Source organism: Electrophorus electricus, chromosome 24 (genome assembly GCF_041902795.1).
Source record: "Electrophorus electricus isolate QZ-2024a chromosome 24, ASM4190279v1, whole genome shotgun sequence".
Classification (NCBI taxonomy): Eukaryota; Metazoa; Chordata; class Actinopteri; order Gymnotiformes; family Gymnotidae; genus Electrophorus; species Electrophorus electricus.
Genome location: NC_137520.1, coordinates 3,638,312 through 3,657,705, shown reverse-complemented (window position 1 = coordinate 3,657,705; position 19,394 = coordinate 3,638,312). Strand labels below are relative to the sequence as shown.

At 46.7% G+C, this 19,394-nt stretch overlaps 7 non-coding genes across 7 annotated transcripts; all 7 read left to right on the top strand.

Annotated features, from left to right (window-relative positions):
• The first annotated feature begins 1,457 nt into the window (after positions 1 to 1,457).
• trnam-cau (transfer RNA methionine (anticodon CAU)) lies at positions 1,458 to 1,529 on the top strand. Its single transcript has one exon. It is a non-coding gene; the product is annotated as a tRNA-Met (tRNA).
• A 2,618-nt stretch (positions 1,530 to 4,147) lies between these two features.
• Positions 4,148 to 4,219, top strand: trnat-cgu (transfer RNA threonine (anticodon CGU)). The gene has a single exon. It is a non-coding gene; the product is annotated as a tRNA-Met (tRNA).
• Positions 4,220 to 6,829: 2,610 nt separating this feature from the next.
• trnam-cau (transfer RNA methionine (anticodon CAU)) lies at positions 6,830 to 6,901 on the top strand. The gene has a single exon. It is a non-coding gene; the product is annotated as a tRNA-Met (tRNA).
• A 2,576-nt stretch (positions 6,902 to 9,477) lies between these two features.
• Positions 9,478 to 9,549, top strand: trnam-cau (transfer RNA methionine (anticodon CAU)). Its single transcript has one exon. It is a non-coding gene; the product is annotated as a tRNA-Met (tRNA).
• Positions 9,550 to 12,166: 2,617 nt separating this feature from the next.
• On the top strand, positions 12,167 to 12,238 carry trnam-cau (transfer RNA methionine (anticodon CAU)). The gene has a single exon. It is a non-coding gene; the product is annotated as a tRNA-Met (tRNA).
• A 2,465-nt stretch (positions 12,239 to 14,703) lies between these two features.
• trnam-cau (transfer RNA methionine (anticodon CAU)) lies at positions 14,704 to 14,775 on the top strand. The gene has a single exon. It is a non-coding gene; the product is annotated as a tRNA-Met (tRNA).
• Positions 14,776 to 17,392: 2,617 nt separating this feature from the next.
• trnam-cau (transfer RNA methionine (anticodon CAU)) lies at positions 17,393 to 17,464 on the top strand. Its single transcript has one exon. It is a non-coding gene; the product is annotated as a tRNA-Met (tRNA).
• Positions 17,465 to 19,394: the final 1,930 nt, after the last annotated feature.

Below are 19,394 nucleotides of genomic sequence, written 5' to 3'. Positions count from 1 at the left end.
TGATGACGCAATTGCACATCTGCTCCACACCACACTGACCCACCTGAACAAAGGGAGGGGTAATTATGTTAAAATGCTGTTTGTCGACTACAGTTCAGCATTTAACACTATCATCCCCTCCCTACTCACTACTAAGTTGGAGGATCTAGGACTGCATACATGCCTGTGCGACTGGATCTCCAACTTCCTAACAGACAGACCACAATCAGTACGGGTGGGCAACTGTGTCTCATCCATCCTCACCCTCAGCATTGCAGCTCTTCAGGGTTGTGTCCTAAGCCCCCTGCTCTACTCACTGTAAACCAACGACTGCGCAGCCACTTCCAGCTCCACCATCATTGTCAAGTTTGCTGGCGATAGCGTCGTCATGGGCCTGATCTTGGAAAACGATGAGAGGGCCTACCTGGAGGAGATTAAACACCGGGAAAAGTGGTGCCAGGGAAATAATCTCCTCCTAAACGTCAGCAAGACAAAACAGCTGATTGTGGACTGCAGCAAGAAGAAGGAGCGGCACTACCAACCTGTGAGGATCGATGGAACCACGGTGGAGAGATTAGACAGTTTCAGGTACCTTGGAGTTCACATCTCACAGGACTTGTCCTGGTCCCGCCACACCAACCTCCCTGGCAGAGAAGGCTCGTCAGCGTCTTTACCACCTCAGATGCCTAAGAGACTTCAGACTGCCCTCCAAGGTACTGCGGAACGTCTACACCTGCACTATCGAGAACATCCTCTTGGGGAACATCACAGTCTGGTTTGGGAACAGCACCAAGCAGGACAGACAAGCACTCCAGAGGGTGTTGCGTTCAGCAGAGCGCATCACTCATCTGGAACTTCCTGACATGCAGACCATCTATTACAAGCAGTGCCAGACCAAGGCCAGGAGGATTGTGAAGGACCCCACCCATCCCAACAATAGGCTCTTCTCTCTGTTGAGGTCAGGGAAGCGCTTTCGCTCCCTGAAGACCAATACAGAGAGACTGAAGAGGGGCTTCTTCCCACAGGCCATTCGGGCCCTGAATCAGGGCAACTGATAAACTGTGGGGACCACCACCACCATGTTACTGTAAATCTGTCAACTGGAGTTGTACATCGTGTACATACACATATATACACTGTAGATTGTGTATATATACATATTACACATACATTGTTATATACTTTTTTTATAGATATATTTATATATATATATATATATATATATATATATATATATATATATATATATTCCTTATGCACCCCTGTTTCTTTCCTCAGTTTAGACAGAGCACTCACAAAAACATTTCACTGCGAGTTATACCGTGTATGACTATGTACGTGACAAATAAACAGAACTTGAACTTGAACTTGAACCCTAACTCTTACAGATTGGTCAAAGTTATCCAGAATTGAATTTAGGACACAATAGTGCACCATATGCAATATCCTAAGGGATAGAGCAGAGACAAGATCATTATAGCAGAGTGGCGCAGCGGAAGCGTGCTGGGCCCATAACCCAGAGGTCGATGGATCGAAACCATCTTCTGCTAAAAGGACATTGTCTTCTAATGGGCTGTATTGCCTTAAAACTTTTGTTGAGTGCAGTTGTCGGTACTTTTACTGTTTTTAAAGAAAATGTTTCCACAGATCTAGGTGTTCTTGCTTCACTGAAACAAAACCCAACATCAGCTAAACATCCACACAAAGCTTTATTTCTCATCACATTTTCCAAACCAAAAAACAAAACAATGTCCAGCAAAAAAAGTACTCCAAAAAGAATAGATGTGACCAGAATGCAAACACGTAGCTTTTGAAACATCACGGCATCTTTGGCAGGTTATGCTGAATGTTTATGTGTGGCCATGCGTGCTTCTACAGGAGGTCTGCTCCGTGCTTACAGTGATTCAGTCGTTTTGCCGACTTCTGTTTTGACTTAACTCTTACCTTGGTCTAGCACGGTTTCCTTTTGTTCTTCCATCGCATCTTGACTGCAGGAAATGACTGCTCGCACATCAGATTTCTAAGTTCTTGAATCTTTGGTGCTTAAGTAAGGAGTTTTCCATTAGCATGGGTGCAGGTCAGTATCTCTGGATTCACTGTTTCAAGCCAGAAGCATTCCCGGCTAAACTCCTAGAGTGTGGGAGTAGGATCTTTTCCCATCGTTGCATTTATCTTTGCATTTATTTTCCATCTTCCACTAGATTCTGGGAGTGTCAAGACATTGAACATGCTAGCAGCGCTAATGCTAACAGCGCTAGCGCTAACAACGCTAATGGTGCTATCGGTGCAGCCAACGGCGCATGCGCAGAGCCCACCATAGAACAGTGCCCTCTCATCATCACGGAGAGTGACGTGACGAGAGTGTTTAAAAGAGTGAATAGCAGGAAGGCAGCGGGATCAGACGGTATCTGCGGGAGAGTCCTCAAAGACTGCGCAGACCAGCTAGCCCCGGTATTCACCGACATCGTCGATCTCTCCCTGACGCTCGGTATCGTCCCATCCAGCTTCAAGCGATCCACCATCGGCCCCGTCTCAAAGAAACCTCGACCCTCCGGCCTCAATGACTACCGCCCTGTTGCCCTCACATCAGTCGTGATGAAGTGCTTTGAAGAGCTAGTCAGAGACTTCATCACCTCTTCACTGCCAGCCTCCATGGACCCACTGCAGTTTGCATACCGCCACAATCGCTCCACTGATGACGCAATTGCACATCTGCTCCACACCACACTGACCCACCTGGACAAAGGGAGGGGTAATTATGTTAAAATGCTGTTTGTCGACTACAGTTCAGCATTTAACACTATCATCCCCTCCCTACTCACTACTAAGTTGGAGGATCTAGGACTGCATACATGCCTGTGCGACTGGATCTCCAACTTCCTAACAGACAGACCACAATCAGTACGGGTGGGCAACTGTGTCTCATCCATCCTCACCCTCAGCATTGCAGCTCTTCAGGGTTGTGTCCTAAGCCCCCTGCTCTACTCACTGTAAACCAACGACTGCGCAGCCACTTCCAGCTCCACCATCATTGTCAAGTTTGTTGGCGATAGCGTCGTCATGGGCCTGATCTCGGAAAACGATGAGAGGGCCTACCTGGAGGAGATTAAACACCGGGAAAAGTGGTGCCAGGGAAATAATCTCCTCCTAAACGTCAGCAAGACAAAACAGCTGATTGTGGACTGCAGCAAGAAGAAGGAGCGGCACTACCAACCTGTGAGGATCGATGGAACCACGGTGGAGAGATTAGACAGTTTCAGGTACCTTGGAGTTCACATCTCACAGGACTTGTCCTGGTCCCGCCACACCAACTCCCTGGCAGAGAAGGCTCGTCAGCGTCTTTACCACCTCAGATGCCTAAGAGACTTCAGACTGCCCTCCAAGGTACTGCAGAACGTCTACACCTGCACTATCGAGAACATCCTCTTGGGGAACATCACAGTCTGGTTTGGGAACAGCACCAAGCAGGACAGACAAGCACTCCAGAGGGTGTTGCGTTCAGCAGAGCGCATCACTCATCTGGAACTTCCTGACATGCAGACCATCTATTACAAGCAGTGCCAGACCAAGGCCAGGAGGATTGTGAAGGACCCCACCCATCCCAACAATAGGCTCTTCTCTCTGTTGAGGTCAGGGAAGCGCTTTCGCTCCCTGAAGACCAATACAGAGAGACTGAAGAGGGGCTTCTTCCCACAGGCCATTCGGGCCCTGAATCAGGGCAACTGATAAACTGTGGGGACCACCACCACCATGTTACTGTAAATCTGTCAACTGGAGTTGTACATCGTGTACATACACATATATACACTGTAGATTGTGTATATATACATATTACACATACATTGTTATATACTTTTTTTATAGATATATTTATATATATATATATATATATATATATATATATATATATATATATATATATATATATATATATATATTTCCTTATGCACCCCTGTTTCTTTCCTCAGTTTAGACAGAGCACTCACAAAAACATTTCACTGCGAGTTATACCGTGTATGACTATGTACGTGACAAATAAACCGAACTTGAACTTGAACTTGAACCCTAACTCTTACAGATTGGTCAAAGTTATCCAGAATTGAATTTAGGACACAATAGTGCACCATATGCAATATCCTAAGGGATAGAGCAGAGACATGATCATTATAGCAGAGTGGCGCAGCGGAAGCGTGCTGGGCCCATAACCCAGAGGTCGATGGATCGAAACCATCTTCTGCTAAAAGGACATTGTCTTCTAATGGGCTGTATTGCCTTAAAACTTTTGTTGAGTGCAGTTGTCGGTACTTTTACTGTTTTTAAAGAAAATGTTTCCACAGATCTAGGTGTTCTTGCTTCACTGAAACAAAACCCAACATCAGCTAAACATCCACACAAAGCTTTATTTCTCATCACATTTTCCAAACCAAAAAACAAAACAATGTCCAGCAAAAAAAGTACTCCAAAAAGAATAGATGTGACCAGAATGCAAACACGTAGCTTTTGAAACATCACGGCATCTTTGGCAGGTTATGCTGAATGTTTATGTGTGGCCATGCGTGCTTCTACAGGAGGTCTGCTCCGTGCTTACAGTGATTCAGTCGTTTTGCCGACTTCTGTTTTGACTTAACTCTTACCTTGGTCTAGCACGGTTTCCTTTTGTTCTTCCATCGCATCTTGACTGCAGGAAATGACTGCTCGCACATCAGATTTCTAAGTTCTTGAATCTTTGGTGCTTAAGTAAGGAGTTTTCCATTAGCATGGGTGCAGGTCAGTATCTCTGGATTCACTGTTTCAAGCCAGAAGCATTCCCGGCTAAACTCCTAGAGTGTGGGAGTAGGATCTTTTCCCATCGTTGCATTTATCTTTGCATTTATTTTCCATCTTCCACTAGATTCTGGGAGTGTCAAGACATTGAACATGCTAGCAGCGCTAATGCTAACAGCGCTAGCGCTAACAACGCTAATGGTGCTATCGGTGCAGCCAACGGCGCATGCGCAGAGCCCACCATAGAACAGTGCCCTCTCATCATCACGGAGAGTGACGTGACGAGAGTGTTTAAAAGAGTGAATAGCAGGAAGGCAGCGGGATCAGACGGTATCTGCGGGAGAGTCCTCAAAGACTGCGCAGACCAGCTAGCCCCGGTATTCACCGACATCGTCGATCTCTCCCTGACGCTCGGTATCGTCCCATCCAGCTTCAAGCGATCCACCATCGGCCCCGTCTCAAAGAAACCTCGACCCTCCGGCCTCAATGACTACCGCCCTGTTGCCCTCACATCAGTCGTGATGAAGTGCTTTGAAGAGCTAGTCAGAGACTTCATCACCTCTTCACTGCCAGCCTCCATGGACCCACTGCAGTTTGCATACCGCCACAATCGCTCCACTGATGACGCAATTGCACATCTGCTCCACACCACACTGACCCACCTGGACAAAGGGAGGGGTAATTATGTTAAAATGCTGTTTGTCGACTACAGTTCAGCATTTAACACTATCATCCCCTCCCTACTCACTACTAAGTTGGAGGATCTAGGACTGCATACATGCCTGTGCGACTGGATCTCCAACTTCCTAACAGACAGACCACAATCAGTACGGGTGGGCAACTGTGTCTCATCCATCCTCACCCTCAGCATTGCAGCTCTTCAGGGTTGTGTCCTAAGCCCCCTGCTCTAGTCACTGTAAACCAACGACTGCGCAGCCACTTCCAGCTCCACCATCATTGTCAAGTTTGCTGGCGATAGCGTCGTCATGGGCCTGATCTCGGAAAACGATGAGAGGGCCTACCTGGAGGAGATTAAACACCGGGAAAAGTGGTGCCAGGGAAATAATCTCCTCCTAAACGTCAGCAAGACAAAACAGCTGATTGTGGACTGCAGCAAGAAGAAGGAGCGGCACTACCAACCTGTGAGGATCGATGGAACCACGGTGGAGAGATTAGACAGTTTCAGGTACCTTGGAGTTCACATCTCACAGGACTTGTCCTGGTCCCGCCACACCAACTCCCTGGCAGAGAAGGCTCGTCAGCGTCTTTACCACCTCAGATGCCTAAGAGACTTCAGACTGCCCTCCAAGGTACTGCGGAACGTCTACACCTGCACTATCGAGAACATCCTCTTGGGGAACATCACCGTCTGGTTTGGGAACAGCACCAAGCAGGACAGACAAGCACTCCAGAGGGTGTTGCGTTCAGCAGAGCGCATCACTCATCTGGAACTTCCTGACATGCAGACCATCTATTACAAGCAGTGCCAGACCAAGGCCAGGAGGATTGTGAAGGACCCCACCCATCCCAACAATAGGCTCTTCTCTCTGTTGAGGTCAGGGAAGCGCTTTCGCTCCCTGAAGACCAATACAGAGAGACTGAAGAGGGGCTTCTTCCCACAGGCCATTCGGGCCCTGAATCAGGGCAACTGATAAACTGTGGGGACCACCACCACCATGTTACTGTAAATCTGTCAACTGGAGTTGTACATCGTGTACATACACATATATACACTGTAGATTGTGTATATATACATATTACACATACATTGTTATATACTTTTTTGATAGATATATTTATATATATATATATATATATATATATATATATATATATATATATATATATATATATATTTCCTTATGCACCCCTGTTTCTTTCCTCAGTTTAGACAGAGCACTCACAAAAACATTTCACTGCGAGTTATACCGTGTATGACTATGTACGTGACAAATAAACCGAACTTGTACTTGAACTTGAATCCTAACTGTTACAGATTGGTCAAAGTTATCCAGAATTGAATTTAGGACACAATAGTGCACCATATGCAATATCCTAAGGGATAGAGCAGAGACAAGATCATTATAGCAGAGTGGCGCAGCGGAAGCGTGCTGGGCCCATAACCCAGAGGTCGATGGATCGAAACCATCTTCTGCTAAAAGGACATTGTCTTCTAATGGGCTGTATTGCCTTAAAACTTTTGTTGAGTGCAGTTGTCGGTACTTTTACTGTTTTTAAAGAAAATGTTTCCACAGATCTAGGTGTTCTTGCTTCACTGAAACAAAACCCAACATCAGCTAAACATCCACACAAAGCTTTATTTCTCATCACATTTTCCAAACCAAAAAACAAAACAATGTCCAGCAAAAAAAGTACTCCAAAAAGAATAGATGTGACCAGAATGCAAACACGTAGCTTTTGAAACATCACGGCATCTTTGGCAGGTTATGCTGAATGTTTATGTGTGGCCATGCGTGCTTCTACAGGAGGTCTGCTCCGTGCTTACAGTGATTCAGTCGTTTTGCCGACTTCTGTTTTGACTTAACTCTTACCTTGGTCTAGCACGGTTTCCTTTTGTTCTTCCATCGCATCTTGACTGCAGGAAATGACTGCTCGCACATCAGATTTCTAAGTTCTTGAATCTTTGGTGCTTAAGTAAGGAGTTTTCCATTAGCATGGGTGCAGGTCAGTATCTCTGGATTCACTGTTTCAAGCCAGAAGCATTCCCGGCTAAACTCCTAGAGTGTGGGAGTAGGATCTTTTCCCATCGTTGCATTTATCTTTGCATTTATTTTCCATCTTCCACTAGATTCTGGGAGTGTCAAGACATTGAACATGCTAGCAGCGCTAATGCTAACAGCGCTAGCGCTAACAACGCTAATGGTGCTATCGGTGCAGCCAACGGCGCATGCGCAGAGCCCACCATAGAACAGTGCCCTCTCATCATCACGGAGAGTGACGTGACGAGAGTGTTTAAAAGAGTGAATAGCAGGAAGGCAGCGGGATCAGACGGTATCTGCGGGAGAGTCCTCAAAGACTGCGCAGACCAGCTAGCCCCGGTATTCACCGACATCGTCGATCTCTCCCTGACGCTCGGTATCGTCCCATCCAGCTTCAAGCGATCCACCATCGGCCCCGTCTCAAAGAAACCTCGACCCTCCGGCCTCAATGACTACCGCCCTGTTGCCCTCACATCAGTCGTGATGAAGTGCTTTGAAGAGCTAGTCAGAGACTTCATCACCTCTTCACTGCCAGCCTCCATGGACCCACTGCAGTTTGCATACCGCCACAATCGCTCCACTGATGACGCAATTGCACATCTGCTCCACACCACACTGACCCACCTGGACAAAGGGAGGGGTAATTATGTTAAAATGCTGTTTGTCGACTACAGTTCAGCATTTAACACTATCATCCCCTCCCTACTCACTACTAAGTTGGAGGATCTAGGACTGCATACATGCCTGTGCGACTGGATCTCCAACTTCCTAACAGACAGACCACAATCAGTACGGGTGGGCAACTGTGTCTCATCCATCCTCACCCTCAGCATTGCAGCTCTTCAGGGTTGTGTCCTAAGCCCCCTCCTCTACTCACTGTAAACCAACGACTGCGCAGCCACTTCCAGCTCCACCATCATTGTCAAGTTTGCTGGCGATAGCGTCGTCATGGGCCTGATCTCGGAAAACGATGAGAGGGCCTACCTGGAGGAGATTAAACACCGGGAAAAGTGGTGCCAGGGAAATAATCTCCTCCTAAACGTCAGCAAGACAAAACAGCTGATTGTGGACTGCAGCAAGAAGAAGGAGCGGCACTACCAACCTGTGAGGATCGATGGAACCACGGTGGAGAGATTAGACAGTTTCAGGTACCTTGGAGTTCACATCTCACAGGACTTGTCCTGGTCCCGCCACACCAACTCCCTGGCAAAGAAGGCTCGTCAGCGTCTTTACCACCTCAGATGCCTAAGAGACTTCAGACTGCCCTCCAAGGTACTGCGGAACGTCTACACCTGCACTATCGAGAACATCCTCTTGGGGAACATCACAGTCTGGTTTGGGAACAGCACCAAGCAGGACAGACAAGCACTCCAGAGGGTGTTGCGTTCAGCAGAGCGCATCACTCATCTGGAACTTCCTGACATGCAGACCATCTATTACAAGCAGTGCCAGACCAAGGCCAGGAGGATTGTGAAGGACCCCACCCATCCCAACAATAGGCTCTTCTCTCTGTTGAGGTCAGGGAAGCGCTTTCGCTCCCTGAAGACCAATACAGAGAGACTGAAGAGGGGCGTCTTCCTACAGGCCATTCGGGCCCTGAATCAGGGCAACTGATAAACTGTGGGGACCACCACCACCATGTTACTGTAAATCTGTCAACTGGAGTTGTACATCGTGTACATACACATATATACACTGTAGATTGTGTATATATACATATTACACATACATTGTTATATACTATTTTTATGGATATATATATATATATATATATATATATATATTTCCTTATGCACCCCTGTTTCTTTCCTCAGTTTAGACAGAGCACTCACAAAAACATTTCACTGCGAGTTATACCGTGTATGACTATGTACGTGACAAATAAACCGAACTTGAACTTGAACTTGAACCCTAACTCTTACAGATTGGTCAAAGTTATCCAGAATTGAATTTAGGACACAATAGTGCACCATATGCAATATCCTAAGGGATAGAGCAGAAACAAAATCATTATAGCAGAGTGGCGCAGCGGAAGCGTGCTGGGCCCATAACCCAGAGGTCGATGGATCGAAACCATCTTCTGCTAAAAGGACATTGTCTTCTAATGGGCTGTATCGCCTTAAAACTTTTGTTGAGTGCAGTTGTCGGTACTTTTACTGTTTTTAAAGAAAATGTTTCCACAGATCTAGGTGTTCTTGCTTCACTGAAACAAAACCCAACATCAGCTAAACATCCACACAAAGCTTTATTTCTCATCACATTTTCCAAACCAAAAAACAAAACAATGTCCAGCAAAAAAAGTACTCCAAAAAGAATAGATGTGACCAGAATGCAAACACGTAGCTTTTGAAACATCACGGCATCTTTGGCAGGTTATGCTGAATGTTTATGTGTGGCCATGCGTGCTTCTACAGGAGGTCTGCTCCGTGCTTACAGTGATTCAGTCGTTTTGCCGACTTCTGTTTTGACTTAACTCTTACCTTGGTCTAGCACGGTTTCCTTTTGTTCTTCCATCGCATCTTGACTGCAGGAAATGACTGCTCGCACATCAGATTTCTAAGTTCTTGAATCTTTGGTGCTTAAGTAAGGAGTTTTCCATTAGCATGGGTGCAGGTCAGTATCTCTGGATTCACTGTTTCAAGCCAGAAGCATTCCCGGCTAAACTCCTAGAGTGTGGGAGTAGGATCTTTTCCCATCGTTGCATTTATCTTTGCATTTATTTTCCATCTTCCACTAGATTCTGGGAGTGTCAAGACATTGAACATGCTAGCAGCGCTAATGCTAACAGCGCTAGCGCTAACAACGCTAATGGTGCTATCGGTGCAGCCAACGGCGCATGCGCAGAGCCCACCATAGAACAGTGCCCTCTCATCATCACGGAGAGTGACGTGACGAGAGTGTTTAAAAGAGTGAATAGCAGGAAGGCAGCGGGATCAGACGGTATCTGCGGGAGAGTCCACAAAGACTGCGCAGACCAGCTAGCCCCGGTATTCACCGACATCGTCGATCTCTCCCTGACGCTCGGTATCGTCCCATCCAGCTTCAAGCGATCCACCATCGGCCCCGTCTCAAAGAAACCTCGACCCTCCGGCCTCAATGACTACCGCCCTGTTGCCCTCACATCAGTCGTGATGAAGTGTTTTGAAGAGCTAGTCAGAGACTTCATCACCTCTTCACTGCCAGCCTCCATGGACCCACTGCAGTTTGCATACCGCCGCAATCGCTCCACTGATGACGCAATTGCACATCTGCTCCACACCACACTGACCCACCTGGACAAAGGGAGGGGTAATTATGTTAAAATGCTGTTTGTCGACTACAGTTCAGCATTTAACACTATCATCCCCTCCCTACTCACTACTAAGTTGGAGGATCTAGGACTGCATACATGCCTGTGCGACTGGATCTCCAACTTCCTAACAGACAGACCACAATCAGTACGGGTGGGCAACTGTGTCTCATCCATCCTCACCCTCAGCATTGCAGCTCTTCAGGGTTGTGTCCTAAGCCCCCTGCTCTACTCACTGTAAACCAACGACTGCGCAGCCACTTCCAGCTCCACCATCATTGTCAAGTTTGCTGGCGATAGCGTCGTCATGGGCCTGATCTCGGAAAACGATGAGAGGGCCTACCTGGAGGAGATTAAACACCGGGAAAAGTGGTGCCAGGGAAATAATCTCCTCCTAAACGTCAGCAAGACAAAACAGCTGATTGTGGACTGCAGCAAGAAGAAGGAGCGGCACTACCAACCTGTGAGGATCGATGGAACCACGGTGGAGAGATTAGACAGTTTCAGGTACCTTGGAGTTCACATCTCACAGGACTTGTCCTGGTCCCGCCACACCAACCTCCCTGGCAGAGAAGGCTCGTCAGCGTCTTTACCACCTCAGATGCCTAAGAGACTTCAGACTGCCCTCCAAGGTACTGCGGAACGTCTACACCTGCACTATCGAGAACATCCTCTTGGGGAACATCACAGTCTGGTTTGGGAACAGCACCAAGCAGGACAGACAAGCACTCCAGAGGGTGTTGCGTTCAGCAGAGCGCATCACTCATCTGGAACTTCCTGACATGCAGACCATCTATTACAAGCAGTGCCAGACCAAGGCCAGGAGGATTGTGAAGGACCCCACCCATCCCAACAATAGGCTCTTCTCTCTGTTGAGGTCAGGGAAGCGCTTTCGCTCCCTGAAGACCAATACAGAGAGACTGAAGAGGGGCTTCTTCCCACAGGCCATTCGGGCCCTGAATCAGGGCAACTGATAAACTGTGGGGACCACCACCACCATGTTACTGTAAATCTGTCAACTGGAGTTGTACATCGTGTACATACACATATATACACTGTAGATTGTGTATATATACATATTACACATACATTGTTATATACTTTTTTTATAGATATATTTATATATATATATATATATATATATATATATATATATATATATATATATATATATATATATATATTTCCTTATGCACCCCTGTTTCTTTCCTCAGTTTAGACAGAGCACTCACAAAAACATTTCACTGCGAGTTATACCGTGTATGACTATGTACGTGACAAATAAACAGAACTTGAACTTGAACTTGAACCCTAACTCTTACAGATTGGTCAAAGTTATCCAGAATTGAATTTAGGACACAATAGTGCACCATATGCAATATCCTAAGGGATAGAGCAGAGACAAGATCATTATAGCAGAGTGGCGCAGCGGAAGCGTGCTGGGCCCATAACCCAGAGGTCGATGGATCGAAACCATCTTCTGCTAAAAGGACATTGTCTTCTAATGGGCTGTATTGCCTTAAAACTTTTGTTGAGTGCAGTTGTCGGTACTTTTACTGTTTTTAAAGAAAATGTTTCCACAGATCTAGGTGTTCTTGCTTCACTGAAACAAAACCCAACATCAGCTAAACATCCACACAAAGCTTTATTTCTCATCACATTTTCCAAACCAAAAAACAAAACAATGTCCAGCAAAAAAAGTACTCCAAAAAGAATAGATGTGACCAGAATGCAAACACGTAGCTTTTGAAACATCACGGCATCTTTGGCAGGTTATGCTGAATGTTTATGTGTGGCCATGCGTGCTTCTACAGGAGGTCTGCTCCGTGCTTACAGTGATTCAGTCGTTTTGCCGACTTCTGTTTTGACTTAACTCTTACCTTGGTCTAGCACGGTTTCCTTTTGTTCTTCCATCGCATCTTGACTGCAGGAAATGACTGCTCGCACATCAGATTTCTAAGTTCTTGAATCTTTGGTGCTTAAGTAAGGAGTTTTCCATTAGCATGGGTGCAGGTCAGTATCTCTGGATTCACTGTTTCAAGCCAGAAGCATTCCCGGCTAAACTCCTAGAGTGTGGGAGTAGGATCTTTTCCCATCGTTGCATTTATCTTTGCATTTATTTTCCATCTTCCACTAGATTCTGGGAGTGTCAAGACATTGAACATGCTAGCAGCGCTAATGCTAGCAGCGGGATCAGACGGTATCTGCGGGAGAGTCCTCAAAGACTGCGCAGACCAGCTAGCCCCGGTATTCACCGACATCGTCGATCTCTCCCTGACGCTCGGTATCGTCCCATCCAGCTTCAAGCGATCCACCATCGGCCCCGTCTCAAAGAAACCTCGACCCTCCGGCCTCAATGACTACCGCCCTGTTGCCCTCACATCAGTCGTGATGAAGTGTTTTGAAGAGCTAGTCAGAGACTTCATCACCTCTTCACTGCCAGCCTCCATGGACCCACTGCAGTTTGCATACCGCCGCAATCGCTCCACTGATGACGCAATTGCACATCTGCTCCACACCACACTGACCCACCTGAACAAAGGGAGGGGTAATTATGTTAAAATGCTGTTTGTCGACTACAGTTCAGCATTTAACACTATCATCCCCTCCCTACTCACTACTAAGTTGGAGGATCTAGGACTGCATACATGCCTGTGCGACTGGATCTCCAACTTCCTAACAGACAGACCACAATCAGTACGGGTGGGCAACTGTGTCTCATCCATCCTCACCCTCAGCATTGCAGCTCTTCAGGGTTGTGTCCTAAGCCCCCTGCTCTACTCACTGTAAACCAACGACTGCGCAGCCACTTCCAGCTCCACCATCATTGTCAAGTTTGCTGGCGATAGCGTCGTCATGGGCCTGATCTTGGAAAACGATGAGAGGGCCTACCTGGAGGAGATTAAACACCGGGAAAAGTGGTGCCAGGGAAATAATCTCCTCCTAAACGTCAGCAAGACAAAACAGCTGATTGTGGACTGCAGCAAGAAGAAGGAGCGGCACTACCAACCTGTGAGGATCGATGGAACCACGGTGGAGAGATTAGACAGTTTCAGGTACCTTGGAGTTCACATCTCACAGGACTTGTCCTGGTCCCGCCACACCAACCTCCCTGGCAGAGAAGGCTCGTCAGCGTCTTTACCACCTCAGATGCCTAAGAGACTTCAGACTGCCCTCCAAGGTACTGCGGAACGTCTACACCTGCACTATCGAGAACATCCTCTTGGGGAACATCACAGTCTGGTTTGGGAACAGCACCAAGCAGGACAGACAAGCACTCCAGAGGGTGTTGCGTTCAGCAGAGCGCATCACTCATCTGGAACTTCCTGACATGCAGACCATCTATTACAAGCAGTGCCAGACCAAGGCCAGGAGGATTGTGAAGGACCCCACCCATCCCAACAATAGGCTCTTCTCTCTGTTGAGGTCAGGGAAGCGCTTTCGCTCCCTGAAGACCAATACAGAGAGACTGAAGAGGGGCTTCTTCCCACAGGCCATTCGGGCCCTGAATCAGGGCAACTGATAAACTGTGGGGACCACCACCACCATGTTACTGTAAATCTGTCAACTGGAGTTGTACATCGTGTACATACACATATATACACTGTAGATTGTGTATATATACATATTACACATACATTGTTATATACTTTTTTTATAGATATATTTATATATATATATATATATATATATATATATATATATATATATATATATATATTTCCTTATGCACCCCTGTTTCTTTCCTCAGTTTAGACAGAGCACTCACAAAAACATTTCACTGCGAGTTATACCGTGTATGACTATGTACGTGACAAATAAACAGAACTTGAACTTGAACTTGAACCCTAACTCTTACAGATTGGTCAAAGTTATCCAGAATTGAATTTAGGACACAATAGTGCACCATATGCAATATCCTAAGGGATAGAGCAGAGACAAGATTATTATAGCAGAGTGGCGCAGCGGAAGCGTGCTGGGCCCATAACCCAGAGGTCGATGGATCGAAACCATCTTCTGCTAAAAGGACATTGTCTTCTAATGGGCTGTATCGCCTTAAAACTTTTGTTGAGTGCAGTTGTCGGTACTTTTACTGTTTTTAAAGAAAATGTTTCCACAGATCTAGGTGTTCTTGCTTTACTGAAACAAAACCCAACATCAGCTAAACATCCACACAAAGCTTTATTTCTCATCACATTTTCCAAACCAAAAAACAAAACAATGTCCAGCAAAAAAAGTACTCCAAAAAGAATAGATGTGACCAGAATGCAAACACGTAGCTTTTGAAACATCACGGCATCTTTGGCAGGTTATGCTGAATGTTTATGTGTGGCCATGCGTGCTTCTACAGGAGGTCTGCTCCGTGCTTACAGTGATTCAGTCGTTTTGCCGACTTCTGTTTTGACTTAACTCTTACCTTGGTCTAGCACGGTTTCCTTTTGTTCTTCCATCGCATCTTGACTGCAGGAAATGACTGCTCGCACATCAGATTTCTAAGTTCTTGAATCTTTGGTGCTTAAGTAAGGAGTTTTCCATTAGCATGGGTGCAGGTCAGCATCTCTGGATTCACTGTTTCAAGCCAGGAGTATTCCCGGCTAAACTCCTAGAGTGTGGGAGTAGGATCTTTTCCCATCGTTGCATTTATCTTTGCATTTATTTTCCATCTTCCACTAGATTCTGGGAGTGTCAAGACATTGAACATGCTAGCAGCGCTAATGCTAACAGCGCTAGCGCTAACAACGCTAATGGTGCTATCGGTGCAGCCAACGGCGCATGCGCAGAGCCCACCATAGAACAGTGCCCTCTCATCATCACGGAGAGTGACGTGACGAGAGTGTTTAAAAGAGTGAATAGCAGGAAGGCAGCGGGATCAGACGGTATCTGCGGGAGAGTCCACAAAGACTGCGCAGACCAGCTAGCCCCGGTATTCACCGACATCGTCGATCTCTCCCTGACGCTCGGTATCGTCCCATCCAGCTTCAAGCGATCCACCATCGGCCCCGTCTCAAAGAAACCTCGACCCTCCGGCCTCAATGACTACCGCCCTGTTGCCCTCACATCAGTCGTGATGAAGTGTTTTGAAGAGCTAGTCAGAGACTTCATCACCTCTTCACTGCCAGCCTCCATGGACCCACTGCAGTTTGCATACCGCCGCAATCGCTCCACTGATGACGCAATTGCACATCTGCTCCACACCACACTGACCCACCTGGACAAAGGGAGGGGTAATTATGTTAAAATGCTGTTTGTCGACTACAGTTCAGCATTTAACACTATCATCCCCTCCCTACTCACTACTAAGTTGGAGGATCTGGGACTGCATACATGCCTGTGCGACTGGATCTCCAACTTCCTAACAGACAGACCACAATCAGTACGGGTGGGCAACTGTGTCTCATCCATCCTCACCCTCAGCATTGCAGCTCTTCAGGGTTGTGTCCTAAGCCCCCTGCTCTACTCACTGTAAACCAACGACTGCGCAGCCACTTCCAGCTCCACCATCATTGTCAAGTTTGCTGGCGATAGCGTCGTCATGGGCCTGATCTCGGAAAACGATGAGAGGGCCTACCTGGAGGAGATTAAACACCGGGAAAACTGGTGCCAGGGAAATAATCTCCTCCTAAACGTCAGCAAGACAAAACAGCTGATTGTGGACTGCAGCAAGAAGAAGGAGTGGCACTACCAACCTGTGAGGATCGATGGAACCACGGTGGAGAGATTAGACAGTTTCAGGTACCTTGGAGTTCACATCTCACAGGACTTGTCCTGGTCCCGCCACACCAACTCCCTGGCAAAGAAGGCTCGTCAGCGTCTTTACCACCTCAGATGCCTAAGAGACTTCAGACTGCCATCCAAGGTACTGCGGAACGTCTACACCTGCACTATCGAGAACATCCTCTTGGGGAACATCACAGTCTGGTTTGGGAACAGCACCAAGCAGGACAGACAAGCACTCCAGAGGGTGTTGCGTTCAGCAGAGCGCATCACTCATCTGGAACTTCCTGACATGCAGACCATCTATTACAAGCAGTGCCAGACCAAGGCCAGGAGGATTGTGAAGGACCCCACCCATCCCAACAATAGGCTCTTCTCTCTGTTGAGGTCAGGGAAGCGCTTTCGCTCCCTGAAGACCAATACAGAGAGACTGAAGAGGGGCTTCTTCCCACAGGCCATTCGGGCCCTGAATCAGGGCAACTGATAAACTGTGGGGACCACCACCACCATGTTACTGTAAATCTGTCAACTGGAGTTGTACATCATGTACATACACATATATACACTGTAGATTGTGTATATATACATATTACACATACATTGTTATACACTTTTTTTATAGATATATATATATATATATATATATATATATATATATATATATATATATATATATATATATATATATATATATATTCCTTATGCACCCCTGTTTCTTTCCTCAGTTTAGACAGAGCACTCACAAAAACATTTCACTTCGAGTTATACCGTGTATGACTATGTACGTGACAAATAAACCGAACTTGAACTTGAACTTGAACCCTAACTCTTACAGATTGGTCAAAGTTATCCAGAATTGAATTTAGGACACAATAGTGCACCATATGCAATATCCTAAGGGATAGAGCAGAAACCAGATCATTATAGCAGAGTGGCGCAGCGGAAGCGTGCTGGGCCCATAACCCAGAGGTCGATGGATCGAAACCATCTTCTGCTAAAAGGACGTTGTCTTCTAATGGGCTGTATTGCCTTAAAACTTTTGTTGAGTGCAGTTGTCGGTACTTTTACTGTTTTTAAAGAAAATGTTTCCACAGATCTAGGTGTTCTTGCTTCACTGAAACAAAACCCAACATCAGCTAAACATCCACACAAAGCTTTATTTCTCATCACATTTTCCAAACCAAAAAACAAAACAATGTCCAGCAAAAAAAGTACTCCAAAAAGAATAGATGTGACCAGAATGCAAACACGTAGCTTTTGAAACATCACGGCATCTTTGGCAGGTTATGCTGAATGTTTATGTGTGGCCATGCGTGCTTCTACAGGAGGTCTGCTCCGTGCTTACAGTGATTCAGTCGTTTTGCCGACTTCTGTTTTGACTTAACTCTTACCTTGGTCTAGCACGGTTTCCTTTTGTTCTTCCATCGCATCTTGACTGCAGGAAATGACTGCTCGCACATCAGATTTCTAAGTTCTTGAATCTTTGGTGCTTAAGTAAGGAGTTTTCCATTAGCATGGGTGCAGGTCAGCATCTCTGGATTCACTGTTTCAAGCCAGAAGCATTCCCGGCTAAACTCCTAGAGTGTGGGAGTAGGATCTTTTCCCATCGTTGCATTTATCTTTGCATTTATTTTCCATCTTCCACTAGATTCTGGGAGTGTCAAGACATTGAACATGCTAGCAGCGCTAATGCTAACAGCGCTAGCGCTAACAACGCTAATGGTGCTATCGGTGCAGCCAACGGCGCATGCGCAGAGCCCACCATAGAACAGTGCCCTCTCATCATCACGGAGAGTGACGTGACGAGAGTGTTTAAAAGAGTGAATAGCAGGAAGGCAGCGGGATCAGACGGTATCTGCGGGAGAGTCCTCAAAGACTGCGCAGACCAGCTAGCCCCGGTATTCACCGACATCGTCGATCTCTCCCTGACGCTCGGTATCGTCCCATCCAGCTTCAAGCGATCCACCATCGGCCCCGTCTCAAAGAAACCTCGACCCTCCGGCCTCAATGACTACCGCCCTGTTGCCCTCACATCAGTCGTGATGAAGTGTTTTGAAGAGCTAGTCAGAGACTTCATCACCTCTTCACTGCCAGCCTCCATGGACCCACTGCAGTTTGCATACCGCCACAATCGCTCCACTGATGACGCAATTGCACATCTGCTCCACACCACACTGACCCACCTGGACAAAGGGAGGGGTAATTATGTTAAAATGCTGTTTGTCGACTACAGTTCAGCATTTAACACTATCATCCCCTCCCTACTCACTACTAAGTTGGAGGATCTAGGACTGCATACATGCCTGTGCGACTGGATCTCCAACTTCCTAACAGACAGACCACAATCAGTACGGGTGGGCAACTGTGTCTCATCCATCCTCACCCTCAGCATTGCAGCTCTTCAGGGTTGTGTCCTAAGCCCCCTGCTCTACTCACTGTAAACCAACGACTGCGCAGCCACTTCCAGCTCCACCATCATTGTCAAGTTTGTTGGCGATAGCGTCGTCATGGGCCTGATCTCGGAAAAGGATGAGAGGGCCTACCTGGAGGAGATTAAACACCGGGAAAAGTGGTGCCAGGGAAATAATCTCCTCCTAAACGTCAGCAAGACAAAACAGCTGATTGTGGACTGCAGCAAGAAGAAGGAGTGGCACTACCAACCTGTGAGGATCGATGGAACCACGGTGGAGAGATTAGACAGTTTCAGGTACCTTGGAGTTCACATCTCACAGGACTTGTCCTGGTCCCGCCACACCAACTCCCTGGCAAAGAAGGCTCGTCAGCGTCTTTACCACCTCAGATGCCTAAGAGACTTCAGACTGCCATCCAAGGTACTGCGGAACGTCTACACCTGCACTATCGAGAACATCCTCTTGGGGAACATCACAGTCTGGTTTGGGAACAGCACCAAGCAGGACAGACAAGCA